Below are 14694 nucleotides of genomic sequence, written 5' to 3' on the forward strand. Positions count from 1 at the left end.
TTTTGAACTATACATCACTTTTCCTCTCTCACTAACACCACTTAATTCCCATGCAGTTTAACTATTAACCCTCAACTTGAATATAATTCAAAGATTCTGCCTTCACAGACAAGAAGATTGCAAAGATTCACAATCCTCTGAGAGAAGTACATCTCATGAAATGCATATCTCAAGCTGAAATTATGTTCCCTGATTCCGAATACCTCCACAAGGTCTCATCAGTGCTCTGTAAACTTGCATCAGAACTTCTCTATTTTTATGCTCCATAACTTTTGCAATAAAGGCCAACATTTGTTTAGTCTTCCCAATGACGTGCTCTACCAAATGCCAACTTTTTATGTATGTGTCAGATGCCTTTGCAATGCAATATTAGGCTTATTGACAGTAGAATATTAATGAACTGAGACTATGTAGTTCAACTTTCCAAGGAGCATAATTTATGCCAATCAATTATAACTGAGGAAAGTTGTCACAATCCAGATTTTGCAAACTATCGTCCTCCAACTGATGATAGTTAAAATGCTGGATTAAAACAACTAGTCTGCATCTACTTAACTGTACCTATTTCTCTTGACTTTAAATACATAGAGTTGACTTTCCTAACCCTAACCTGCTTCCCACAGCTTACCCTAGTTTCACCTCTTTCCTTCTCACTTTTCAGAATAGATTTCACAACCTGCTTTACATATCATTTCCCCTTAATAGAAATGGCCTTTACCCAAGCATTTTCCCCGCTTTTCCATAACTGTCAACTCATTTTCATGCAGTGTCCATTTTCTTAATCCTTGTCTGAATTGTGGGCAATTTTCATTCAATAGAACTTGTCTGAAATAGTGATGTGGGACAAAGAGTACAATAGAAGAATGAGTTTTGGACAGGAATCACTGGAGCTGCTCCATGCTTAACCAGAAATGGCAATGAATTGGACTACTGTTGGAGTGTGAAGCGGCAAGGGCAAAATCGACTTTTTTTTTGTTTAAAATACCTCCAGATGTGATTTATTTGCACTAAATATTTTAATTGTTCATCAGTGTTCAAAACACTTAGTGCAAGTTACTGCCTAAAAAAACCTCTCCAAATTAATTGAAAGCATTAAATAAATACAGATCAGAAAAATTTTTTAAAAGTGGCAGGTAATCAAAGCAGGTTTTAAAATGTGGGATTTTGCTGACAATATTTGTTCAGTGTGGCTATAAACGACTTGTCCAATGAAATGAGATATTACAGCAGCAGAATTCTGAATTGTTGATGTTTAAAACATACTTTTCATTCTCCGTTCACTAATTTTATTTTTATTTTCAACAACATAGATAATCTTTAGACATTTAATAATAAAATAAATAAATGAAAATGGTCAAAGGTGGATTAAGTGTTTGATGCTACAGTATTTATTGCATGTAGATTGAACAGGAATATTACAATATCTCTGGCTTTTGTTACCCTTGGATGGGATTAATGAGATTGGGAATATCTTAAAATGTTCTAAATCAGAAGGAATGGAACAATTTTCTGGATCTATCAGAGTAATGTGATAGACTGCATCTTATCTAATTTTTTAAATTACATTTAAAATTTAAATTTAAACATACATCATAGAAACAGGCCCTTTCAGCCCACGAGCCCATGCTGCCCAATTACAAACAATTGACTTACACACCTGGTATGTTTTAAAGGGTAGGAGAAAACCGAACCCCACAAACCACGGGAAGAATGCACAAACTCCTTCAGACAGCATGGGATTTGCACCCCAGACCCAATCGCTAGTGCTGTAACAGCGTTGTACACCAACTATGCCACCCCTGAAAACAAAAAAGAAACATGCATATGTTTTTATCTCTTTCTGGAGATGTAAATGCCACTTGTATTTGCGTCATTTAAAATGTAGAAACAGAATAAGGCAATTAAGTCAAGTCACTTTATTTATCATTCATACCTTGCTTATACAGTTAAGCCGAGATAGCGTTTCTCCAGGACCACGGAGCATTTTTACATTAATATGTTAGAATAGTTAAACATATTAAAATATTAAGATGTATACAGTAAAAGTCCATGGTACACTGTCACATATGTTCTGATGGCTTGGGGGGGAAAAAAAACTTGCCCAATCTGAATATAAGGGCCTGAGTGTTACGGTACTTTCTACCGGCATCGAATGTTGTAGATGTCCTTCATGGTTGGAAGAGAGGCCCCAATGATATTTTCTGCTGACTTTATTATCCTCTGCAGGGTTTTGTGGTCTGAGGTGGTACAGCTTCCAAACCAAGCGGTGATGCAGTTGCACAGGATGCTCTTGATACATCCTCTGTAGAATTTAGTGAGGATGGAGGGTGGGAGATGAACTTTCCTCAGCCTTCACAGGAAGTCGAGGCACTGCTGGGCTTTCATGACTATGTGGCTGGTGTTAAGGGACCAGGTGCGATTCTCTGTCAAGTACACTCCAAGGAACTTGATAGCCTTGACGACCTCAATTGTTAAGCCGTCAATGGTCAGCGGAGCATGGATCCCCCCCCCACCCCCCCCGGGCCCTCCTGAAATCGACAAACACTTTTTTTTAAACGTTCAGATGCAGGTTGTTGACTCTACACCAGTCCGTTGGTGACTGCACCTCATCTCTGTACACTGAGTAGTCATTCTTACTGATCAAGCCCACCACAGACATGTTGTCAGCGAACTTGATGATGTGGTTCAAGCTGCGTTTAGCAGCACAGTCGTAGGTCAGCAAAGTGAACAGCAGTTGACTAAGCATGCAGCCCTGAGGGGTCACCATGTTCAGTGTGATGGCCTTGGAAGTGCTATTACCAATCTGGACCGCAGACCCATCATGTCTGCTCTGCCATTCAAATCATGGTTGAAGTAATTTTTTTCCCAACTTAATTCCCCTTCTCTTCTCCCCATAATCTTTGACAATCTTACTGATCCAGAACAAATCAACCTCTTCTTTGACGTAGCCTCCATAGCCATCTGTGACAATGAATTTCACATATTCATCATCACCTGGCTGAAGAAAACTCTGCTCATCTCTGTTCTAAAGGGATATCCTTTTATTCTGAGGCTGTTTCCAAATGGAAAGTCTGCTGACTCTCTGTATCATGGTCTGGCATGGGAGAACCAATCTTCTGAGCATGGAATGCTGCTGTTGAAGAGCAGTACCAATCATCAAGGATCCACACCACCTAGGATATGTTCTGTTCTCACTGCTGCCATCAGGAAAGAGGTAGAAATACCACAAAAGCCTTGTACCAGCAGGTTCAGGAACAGTTTCAACTCTCAACCATCAGTCTCCTAACAACGGGTTCTGGCAGCGGACAAATACTCTGGAGGAAATCAGCAGGGACAGGCAGGATTCATGGGTAGAAATGGTCAATCAATACTTTAAGAGTAATTTGGTCAACCTACAGGAAAATGGATAAGGGATTGGAGTTTACCCAGTGAGTGCAGCACCCAATTGAAACCCCACAAATAAAAAGGTCAATAAAGAAGCTTGGTAGTTGGTAAGGACTCGATAGGTCGAAGGTTTATTTCTATGCTGTATGATTTTACAATATCTATGAGCAAGGACCACAATTTTTTTTTAAATGGGTAATGACCCGGAACAGGTAAAAATACAAATATAAGCATCTAGAATCTAATGGCTATACAGGCAGTCCCTGGATTATAAAAGTCCGGGTTATGAACAACTTGTACTTACAAACGGGCTGTTCCCAAATTTGTGCATACGCTTAATTGTGCCGCAATTTGTCCGAGCGCATAATACACAGTATGCCCCAGTTCGCAGATGTACAAAATGCACACAAAGTTACCTCATGAAGAATTGTCAGTACCTGTTCTGCCTCATGTACAAATTCAGCTGATGGACAGACCCAAGAAACACCACTTATTCGTCACCTGGGGACTGCATGTAATATTATACTGTTGACAGTCATGAGGAGAATAAGCATGAAAAAGTGGTGAATTGGGAAAATAGACAATAAAGCAATGCTAAGAACAGAATTACAAAAATTAAAAGGATGACAAGATTAGCAAGAAGAACCAAAGATAAAGAAAATGCTTCTACAAACGATGCAATAAACACTGCATGAATGAACAAAACGTGAGGGGAAAATTTAGTGTAAAGAAAGAGGCATAACCTCATAGGTGGAAAGCATGACAAGGATCAATATGAAGAGGTTAATATAAAGCAAGAGGACTCTGAGATTAAATCACCATTATTCTACAGATGCATAAATCGAAATAGAGAAACAAAGTTGGGGAATATAATATCAAGAGGTGAAATTATGTAAATGATAAATTATCATTTTGGTTTTTAGTAGAGAGACAGATAAGGTGGTTGTAATAAGGGGAAAAAGATTGAATGTGATATGACTACATTTGGAAGTAAGGTAAGAACAAAATAAAGCAATCAAAATCAAAGAGGATAAACCATTTGTTTTCACAGATTTCCTTCTCACATTTTTAAAGAGAGCAACGGCTTGACACATAACCCATTTATCATGAGTGAAAGGTGCCCTGCTGGAGAATCAACAGAAGCTTGTAATGAACATTCAACTTAGGAGCAGAAGTAGGGCCACTGGTCTTCAAATCTACTTCAGTGAGATCACAGATTATATGATTGCAACACAAACTTGCCTCTACCCTGGCTTATCAAGAATCTATTTTCCTCTATCTTCAAAAAAGATGCTCCTTCCACCATCCATTGATATACTTATAGTTAAAAGGAAAGATGAAATACATTGCTGGAAATGCAGATTGATCTGCCTAACCTCCCAAGCAAGAAATATATTCTTTATCAAAGACAAATGCAAAAACCAAATGATGAACAAAAATTACAGTAAAGCCCCTGGAATCCAGCACCTATGGGGATTTATAGATGCTGAATAAGTGTATTTTTCGGTTGCTTGAGACTTACTTTTACAATGCCTAACTAATACAACGGAATTAAGAATAAACTTTAAGAGACAAAAATACTATTCTGTACTTCCACTGAATGAATGTCACTTGCATGGATATATAAACCTTTAGCATTTTACTTTATTTTCATTCACATTCTTTGAAAACATTTAACTGTCACTGCATCTTCCGGTCCCTCCCCCTCCACGGAACCACCAAAAGGACAAACAATAATATTATAGCTAATTACCCCCCCTGCCAAGTTTAGAGATGAAGTCCCTGACTACGGAGACTCTTACTAAACAGGGTTAAGGAGACACTTTAAAAGAGTTGCCCAAATGTTGGGCGGCAACAACCAACTCTTCAACCTGGCAACACCATTGCTGTTTCATACAACTTTATTCAAACAGCTACTATGAACAAAGCACGAACAAGGCACTCCACTAGCCAAATATTTGCTCCCATCTTCACCAAAGGATTATGTGTTACTTCGGAGGGCATTTATTCTTACAATTTTAAACTTGAGTATTTTACCTATTTCTTTATTCTTATTTATTTTAATTCTTAAAATTCATTTTCCTCTTTTTTTGCCATTTGCTTGAAATCCAGATATCAAGGGTTTCACTCTATAATGAATAGAGAATACATTTCAAAAGGAAACCTCTTGGCCACCTAATTTCATGGAATCTTTGAAGAGCTAGTGCAGAGAGTAAACAAGCAAAATGCCCTATATGAATATTTCCTTGGAAAAGGACAGGACTTCAAAAAGGTGACATTTCATAATCTTATAATATGGTCAGGACACTTTTAGTCATGATATAATTAAAGACTGTCAGCTGGGGTGTGCAGCAGTAAACAAACAGTAGTGAGTACGTAAAGGTACTTAAGATTAACAGAAGGAGAAATGTGGGATCATGGTTCATTTCTGAGTCTACACTTGTTTCCAATGTTTGTTAATAAGTTAGATCTTGGAATTTAGATCTTGGAATCAAAAGCTTAATTCTCAAATTCATAGGTGAAACTATATTGGGTGATAATCATTGTTGAGGGATTCTTCAACAAAATATTGTTCAGAAAATTGTAAGGAGACTTGTGGCTGGCTACAACTTGGGTTAGCAGCAGTAGTTAGGTGCTCCTGTTTTGTTTTAAATATTTCTTTCATTCATTCATTTCTAACATTTCAACTAAAGTGACCCCTTGTTACTTATCATTGCTAATCATTTTAAAATGACTAGGAAAAGTGCTAAAGCTGGCAAAAAAGAGGAAGAGACAGCTACTCTGACTATGGGCTCCATTTCTGATCTTTTAAGCAAGCATTCAAAGCAGATTACTGAAGCAGTAAAAATTAATTTCAAGTCAAATCTCCACTTGAAAAAGTTTTGGAGTTGTAATCAGAAATTGATGTACGTCTGGGAACTGTGGAGCGAGACTTGGAAACGGTTAATGATTGTGTGGACAAATTATAGGAGGTTTGCTCAGGATTGTCTGCTAACAACCTTTAATTATGACTTGAAAAGCAGAATTTACAAATTTTGGGCTTAGCTGAAAATTCCAAAACTGGCCAACTGATCAACTTTTTAGCAATGTTTTTGGAAAGGAGTTATTTTCTTCTAAGCCTGAGCTCAACAGAGCTCATTGTTCTTTGATTCCCAAGCCAGCTCTGGGATGCCACCCATGTTCAGTTATTCTTCGGTTTTATCGCTACCAAATAAAATATCTCATAATTCGTGAGGCCTATTGGAAAGGAACTCTTCAATAGCGTGAACAACAGATTAGATTTGTAGACAGTTTTGGCCCTGAAGTGATGAATCTACATATAGAATATAAATAAATTATGGCTGAACTGTACAAGAAAGGTTTCTTATACTGCTAATATAAAGAAGACTAATGAAAAAAGATTTGATTCAGTTAATCAGATTTTTAAAAATAGGCGAACACGATGCACAAGTTAAAAATCTAGAATTATATAAAAGGAGAGTTGAACTCAAAACTAAATTTGATCTTCTCTCAACCTACTCCATTGAACATCAACATTTAAAGAGCAAAAGTAAGTTTTATATTCATGGTTTAAAAAAAAAAGTCTGGCAAGCTCTTGGCTTGCAAGCTCTTCTCATTGAAGAGAATTACTGCTAGAAGATAAATTATAAGATCCAGTTTCATGACCATGTAACAGCTCACCGGAGGCTTAATCTAATGGACTCAGGAGGTTCTGAGTGACATCATGAGGTCACAATGCGATGATGTCATTTGGATCATGTGGGGTTTTTAAAAGATGCAGGTGACTGAATAAATAACTTTTACTGAACTTCGATTTGACCACAACTGATCATTTTCTTGTTCCTCATTTCTCACTGTGACACAGTTGATGCATTGGTGACCCTGACAGGCCCAAACAGATTTTGGACCTAACATGGACAACACAGCGCTTTCGTTCAAACTGCTTGTCTTTTGGACCAATCACCTGGTTTGATTCGGGCAGGCTGAGGCGCAGTTCCGTATTTGCAAGATAGAAGTGGACACCACTAAGTACTTTCTTGTGGTAAGCGCCCTCGACCAGGACATGGCCAGTAGAGTAGTGGATTTCCTTTGGGACCCAACAGCTCTCGGCAATTACAAAGTCCTAAAAGCCCTTCTTCTCCAGATTTATGGTTTTTTGTGGTATGAGCAAGCTGCATGGCTCCTCCATATCGATGGACTTGGGGACCTTTGGAGTTAATGAACAACTTGTTGGCACAGGTAGATGGCCATAGGCCTTGCTTGCTCTTTGAGCAGTTTTCAGAGTATACGCCAGAAGATATCCACCTCGTGTTGGCTGACTAGGACTTTGATAAACCTCAAACTGTGGCCAACCATGCAGACATTCTGTGGCATGCAAAACACTAAGGCACAGGCCCACAGAAATTCGTGCTGCATCACACCCAAAGGCCCAAGCTCCACGAGTACCGGCAACAAGGGCACACATTCTCCCGGACAAGCATGACTCCGTGACAACCACCTGGTGTCTCTAACCATCAACACTAGGGTTCTGAAGCTCGCCGCTGCTGACCCCCTTGCACTTTTCCGGGAAACACCATGGCTAGTCATCACTAATAGCTATGGTGGCTGGGCACCGTAACAGCCTACTCTGTCTGGGATGAACTCTCTAAATGCAAATTTATAATTGAAATGGGTGCAGGGGTTAGCGTCCTTCCTCCTTTACACTTTAACACCCATACCAGGAGTGCAAGTCCAGTGCTCAATGTGGTGAACAACATTTCAATTCGTACATACGGCACATGGACTACATCCCTGAAATTCAGCATCAATACGTTCACATGGAAGTTCATTCTTGCTGTTGTGTCTCGGCCATTGCTGGGTGCTGAATTCTGATTGTGGACTTAAAAGGGTGTCGGTTGATGAACACCACAATGTTCCAGATTTTTAGCCTTGAAAAAGGCAAACTACCTGCCTTGTACCTAGATGCTATGGAGTAATCGAACAACAAATTCACCAAACTTCTTGCGGAGTTTCCAGACATTGTCACTACTCAGTTCTCCACTGCCACTCCAAAACATGATGTCACACACCACATCCTCACCTAAGGACTTCCTCTACATGACTGAGCCTGATGCCTGCCACCCAACAAGTTCCAGCTTACAAAACAAGAGTTCCACAAGATAGAGGAACTTGCAATCATGTGCAGGTCTGATAGCCCGTCATCGACAGATTCACTATGTGGCCGGAGGCAGTTCCAATGATGGACTCATCAACCAATTCATGTGCCAGAGCTTTTATTCCTGCCTTTTGGGTATCTTGGTTCGTTACCTCCGACAGAAGCCCACAGTTTACCTCTGCACTCTGGGACATTTTGTCATGACTGCTGGGAATATAGCTTTACCACATGACAACCTATCACCCACAGTCGTATGGCTTGGTGGAACAGTTCCATAGGCACACGAAGGCTGCATTGATGGCTCACCTCCAGGGACCTGATTGGGTGGACGAGCTGCCCTGGGAATAAGAATAGCACCCAAGGAGGATCTCAACTCCTCATCAGCAGAGTTGGTTTATGGTGCCCTACTCATTGTACCTGGGGAGCTCGTGCCCACAGTATGTGGACAGGATGTGTCACTGACTGAAGTCTTCGGCAGATTGTGGGACCGGCTTGGAAAGTTGGCCCTAGTTCCCATATCAAGGCATGGAATAACAACATCCCTCATTCCAAAGAAACTCTGTGATGGTGTGTAAAGGTACACATAGGCCACCCTTACAGAGGCTGTATGATACCCCCTTGAGAGTGCTATGGAACAATTGTACAACTTGTGTACTGACATCCAGAGACATTTATGAATGACCGATTAAAGCCCGCTCATCTCAACCTTGATTGGTCTTTGCCACGACCCCCCAATGCGAAGGTGCGGATGACCGCCAAGAGCGGTGGACAGTAATGGCACCAGAGATTTAGCCTCCTAAATCCTGGTTCTTTGGGGTGGGGGGGGGGGGAGGCATGTAGCAGCTCACCAGAGTCTTAATCGAACTAGCTTGTGAGGTTCTGAGTAATGTTATTTGTAACATACGAGGTTTTAAAAATCTGCAGGTGACCGAGTAAACTACTTTTACTGAACTTTGACTCGATGACATCTGATCATTTACTTGTTCTTAATTTTGCAGTGACACAATTGCTACAATGGTAATAATACTACTGACTATTCTAAAATAAATGATACATTCAGACAATTCTATTCTAGACTTTATACCTCTGAATCTATTAATAATAACAGTGTAACAATGGTTTTTTGAACTGCATAAATATTCCCACGCTTTCTCTGAATAATGTTTTGAATTTGGAAGAACCTATTTCACAAGATAAAATAATGTTTGTTATCTCTTCATTACAATCAGGTAAAAGTCCAGGACTGGATGGGTATCCTGTAGAGTTTTTCAAATCTTTTTCTAAATTGCTCATTCCCCATTAAATTCTGTGTTAACCAATTCATTTATCTTCTGTTATCTTTTAATGAAACTCGTGTATCTGTCATAGTGAAGAAGGGAAAAGATCCAGCTGAGCGTTCCTCTTACAGGCCAATTTCTTTATGAAAATATTGGATATGAAGACCTTGGCTAAAGTTTTGGCTTGTTGACTGGAGAACATTTTACCATCGATTATTTTGGAAGATCAGACTGGTTTTATTAAAAACCATTATTCTTATTTTAATATACTTCATTTATTGGATATTTTGTATTCACCTTCCATTGCACTCCTGGATTGCATTCTCTTGTTCGATGCAGAAAAAGCATTTGATTGGGTGGCGTGAGGTTATCTATTTACAATCTTGGAAAAATTTAATTTTATTACATGGATTAAATTACTATATTCATGTCCTACTGCTTCAATTCTCTCTAACTTACAACAATCTAAACCATTCATTCTCCAATGGGGTACTCTCAAGTCTGTCCTTTAATTCCATTACTTTTTGATTTGGTCTTAGATCCTCCAGCAATTGCATTTCACAAGTGCTGAGATATTTGAGGGATTAATAGGAAGAGAATTGAACATAAATTTTCCCTTTATGCAGGTGACTTTTTGCTTTTCATATTAAACCCCGATACTTCTTTACCATCCATTGTTATGGACCACAGACTGACCTTTTAGACTGTGGACTGTCATCATAAAGGATGGAATTCTGTGTGACTTGTGGTGCTGTTGGGTTGAGCTGTGCAAACAGAGAGAGAGAGAGAACGGAATATTCAGAACAGCAGTTGGAACGGCAGAGACCAACTGGATAGCTGTGTGAAAGGCATATGCCTCATAGTTAACGGGTCAAAACCACAATTTGAGAACTGAGGGAAGACATCTAAAGAAGCCTTGAAAAAGGATTTGTTAACTTATGACAATGCAACATCAGTCATTTCTCTCTCCGTTCAATATGACATCCTTTTGTTAAAGAATTGAATTTAGACATTGAACTTGGAGTCTGAATTCTGTGGACTGTGTTTTTGGACTGACTGACTTGACTGATTGACCTTGGGTTTTGGGGGTATTTTTCTCTTTTTGAATATTGGGCACAACTGTAATGGTCTGGGATATTTTTTTTACATGCACACTGTTTATGAAGATATGATATCTGTATATTTGTAGATACATATAGTGGAGTTCATTGGGTTAAAACATTATATTGTTAATAGTCATTAATAAATTTAGAGTTAAAATTGAATGCTTTTGAATTGCATCTTCTGTTGTTGCAGGTTATTCTTTCTCAATTTAGTCAGATTTCAGGATACAAGTTAAATCTGCATTTACTTTTCCCTTTAAATTCTCCTGTACTAATGTTTTCTAATTTTCCTTTTAAGATTGTGAAAGATCAATTTACTTATTTTGACATTACAATGACATATAATCCTAAGCATCTTTTAGGGAAAAAATCTCTACTTAAGCGTGTGAAACTGTCTTTAATGAAATGGTCTCCTTTTTCTATTTCTGTGAGTGGTCACAGTCATATTCTATTAAAATGAACAGTCTACATAAATGTTTGCATATCTTTCAGCCTATACTAATTTTTATTCCTATTTTTTGACTCACTTAATTCACTTGTATCATGTTATCTATGGCAAGGAAGGCACCCTTTTTTAAATAAAGCTCATCTTCAAATGTTTAGCGCTCCCTAATTTCAGATTTTATTATTGGGTGGTCAATATGCTTAACCTTATGTTCTTGTTACAATTTCATAATGGAGTTGACCATCCTGCTTGAATAGAAATGGAATTAAATTCCACCAAAAATGTCTCTGTCATGGCATTTCTTGGGTCCTCCCTTTCTATTGTTTCATAAAAACTAACTGACAATCTGGTTGTTAAATAAAGTTTGAGAAGATGGGTTCAGTTTAGAAGGTGTTTTGGATTTCAGTTTTCCTTGCAGGATTCTCCTTTTAAAGATTGGTATAGATTGGGTATTAAATAGTTTAAAGACCTTTTTATTGATGACAGTTTTGCATTTTATTTTTGAACAATTGGTTGGAAAATTCAATTTACCAAATGCTCATTTTTTCAGATACTACAAATCAGGCATTTTATTCAATCTCAGATCCCTGACTTCCTAGAGCTCCTGAGGTAAATATTCTTGATACATTTTTTTGGATTACAATCTTTTGGTAAAGGGTTAATATCTTATTTATGACAAGTTGACTTGTCTAAGACATGCCCCTTTAGTCCAAATTAAGAATGCCTGAGAGCAGGATTTTAACCTTTTGCTTTCCAATGAGGTTTGGGATTCTATTTTCCAACTGATTAACACTATATCTCTATGTTCTCACCACTGTCTGCTGCAATTCAAAGTGGTTCATAGGGCCCACATGTCTAAAGTTAAATTATCTTGTTTTTACTCAGATATAAATCCTCCTTATGATAAATGCAAAATAAGTGATGCTTCTTTAATCCATATGTTCCATACTTTCCCCAGTTTGGAAAAATATTGGAGAGAAGTTTTTCAAACATCATTGATGATTCTCTTAGCTGCTCTGTTTGGAGGTCTTGGAGAAGACGATGTTTGACTAACGTGTGAGAGAACACTGTCAGAAGATATTTCAGAAAGTCACTGTGAAATCAAAAATGGAATTCAAGAGTAAACTCTTCACCCAGTGAAAATGTAAGAATGTGGAATTCTACACCAAACTGAGCTTTGAAGTTTATAGCAGAGGTGCATTTGAAAGGAGACTGGAATTTATGGTGAGAGACAGGAATAAAGGATAATGTTGGTAGATTTAGAAAGAGTAACATGGAAGGAACTTAACTAAACAGTTTGACAGAATTAAATGCTCTTTTTCTAGGCTGTATATTCTGTGAGGGTATTGTCAAGTGCAATGTGATCTTTTCAATGCAAGTTGTTTATAATGCTAAGTAAGATTATTTTTGAACAAAAAGCACAACCACAGCCAAATTTTAAAAACTACTGATTAGTGTGTGATTCTGCTAATTATATGCTCTTTGCACTATTCTTTGAAAGTCAAGTTTACTGATTAGAGTGTTTTCTGTAAGAACAGATTAACACTGCCATGCAGTGCATTTAGGGAAACTATGCCTATGAGTTTCGATTCAGATTTTTTTTTCTATTCTGCAATTATGAGGGATCCTTCTGTGCTTCATTTAAAAAATCATAAAATATGAATTGTTGCACTGGAATAATCAATCAAATCTTCATACTTAGTTCACCTTTCCGTTCTATTTTGTGTCTAGGTGCATGATGCAGTACTCATTGTACTATAGTGGTAGGTTCAATATGCCTTTTACACTCTCTTTGAGATACCAAACATCAATAATTTCAACTAATACCTCACATACTGCAAGAATATTCACTATGGCAGTAAGTGATTTCTCTTTTCATTTTATATCAGCCTAAATGGCTTCAATACTGTGGTGCGCTGTTAGACAGAATCAGACACACATAAGGTAAAGGCAAAGACTACCCGGAGGTGGGGGGGGGGGGGGGGGGCAGTAACAAGGAATCACACCAACTATGTGTACACAATATTTATAGGTTGAGGTGATTTGGTGGCCACCGGGGGGGGGGGGGGGTCCTCTGAGACCGTCGAAGGACTGGCTCCTGGTCACTGGGCAGAGAGGAAGTGGGGGGGTGGTGGCAGGGGTGTGTGTGGCTGGTATAGTACTGCATGGATGGGTGGGCGGGGGGGCAGGGGGGCTGGGGTCGACATATATGAGTTGTATTGGATGGGTGGGGGGGTGGGTTTGTCTCTTGAGGCTGAAGCGGACCCCTGGTGGTCAAGGAGGGCCTGCGTGCCCATAGCTGCATGGGGGTGGGGGATGTATGCCCAGTCAGCATCGTCCTGGGTTGGAGTGTGGTGTGGTGGGTGGTCCTGTTGATGCCAAGTCCCTGGTTGAGATGGTGTTCTCTCTGCCACTGCCGAACCTAATGAAAGCGTAGTTATGGTTTGCATGAAGGATGAACACCTGCTCCACCAGGTCTTTGGCCTTTTGTGTCCTTACATGCAGAAGCACCGGTCCCGGGGATGTGAGCCATGCTGGGAGTGACATTCCAGTCGCTGACCTCCTGGGGAATGAGAACAAATGTTAGTGAGGGGTCTCATTGGTAGCCGTGCACAGCAGTGACCTAATGACATGGCGTGCCTCAGGCAGGGCATCCTGCCAGAATTCAACAGCCAACCCTTTTGATCTGAGAGCCAGGAGGACTGCCTTCCAGACCACCCCATTCTTGTGTTTCACTTGCCCATTGCCTCTTGGGTTATAGCTTGTCATGCGACTGGTCACAATACCCCTCGTCGCTCAGGAAACTAGGCCCTCGGTCACTGTGGATGAAGGCGGGAGAAGCCAAACATGGTGAAGATCTGCCCCAGGGCCCTGATAACGGTGGCTGGGGAGGTGTCTGGACAAGGGAAGGTGAAAGGGAAGCATGAGTACTCGTCCACTACCGTGAGGAAGTAGACGTTTCGGTTCGTGGAAGACTTCCTTTGAAGTCCATGCAGAGATGCTCAAAAGGCCAAGTAGCCTTTACAATGTGGGCCTGGAGTGGGGGGGTGGGGGGGGGCGGAAATATCGTGGTTTACACTCTGCACAGACCCGACTGGCCTCAGTCATGTCCCTGACGTCTCCGATGGTGTACGGCAGATTTCTGAACTTAACGAAATGGTACAACCTGGTGACGCCCGGATGGCAGAGGGACTCCTGCAATGTCTGCAACCTGTCGTCATGCATAGATGTGCAGGTGTGAGAGAAGGCACCAGGGGAGTCGTTAAACTTCCCGGGGTGGTACTAGATGTTGTAGCTGTAGGTTGCCAGCTTGACTCTCCAGCGCAGCAT

General features: G+C 39.9%; 1 long non-coding RNA gene across 2 annotated transcripts in view; it reads right to left on the minus strand.

Moving 5' to 3' along the window:
- The window catches only part of LOC138743028 (uncharacterized), a 66344-nt gene that overhangs the window by 7486 nt on the left and 44164 nt on the right, over positions 1 to 14694 (minus strand). The window contains exons 4-6 of one of the 2 annotated variants that reach the window (XR_011344606.1): positions 13864 to 13927; positions 10513 to 10580; positions 1658 to 1799 (exon numbers count right to left, since the gene is read on the minus strand). This is a non-coding gene — a long non-coding RNA (uncharacterized lncRNA). The remainder of the gene's footprint in view (positions 1 to 1657; positions 1800 to 10512; positions 10581 to 13863; positions 13928 to 14694) is intronic. The other variant, XR_011344607.1, reaches the window with a different exon arrangement.

Source organism: Narcine bancroftii, chromosome 9 (assembly GCF_036971445.1).
Source record: "Narcine bancroftii isolate sNarBan1 chromosome 9, sNarBan1.hap1, whole genome shotgun sequence".
In the NCBI taxonomy this organism is placed as follows: Eukaryota; Metazoa; Chordata; class Chondrichthyes; order Torpediniformes; family Narcinidae; genus Narcine; species Narcine bancroftii.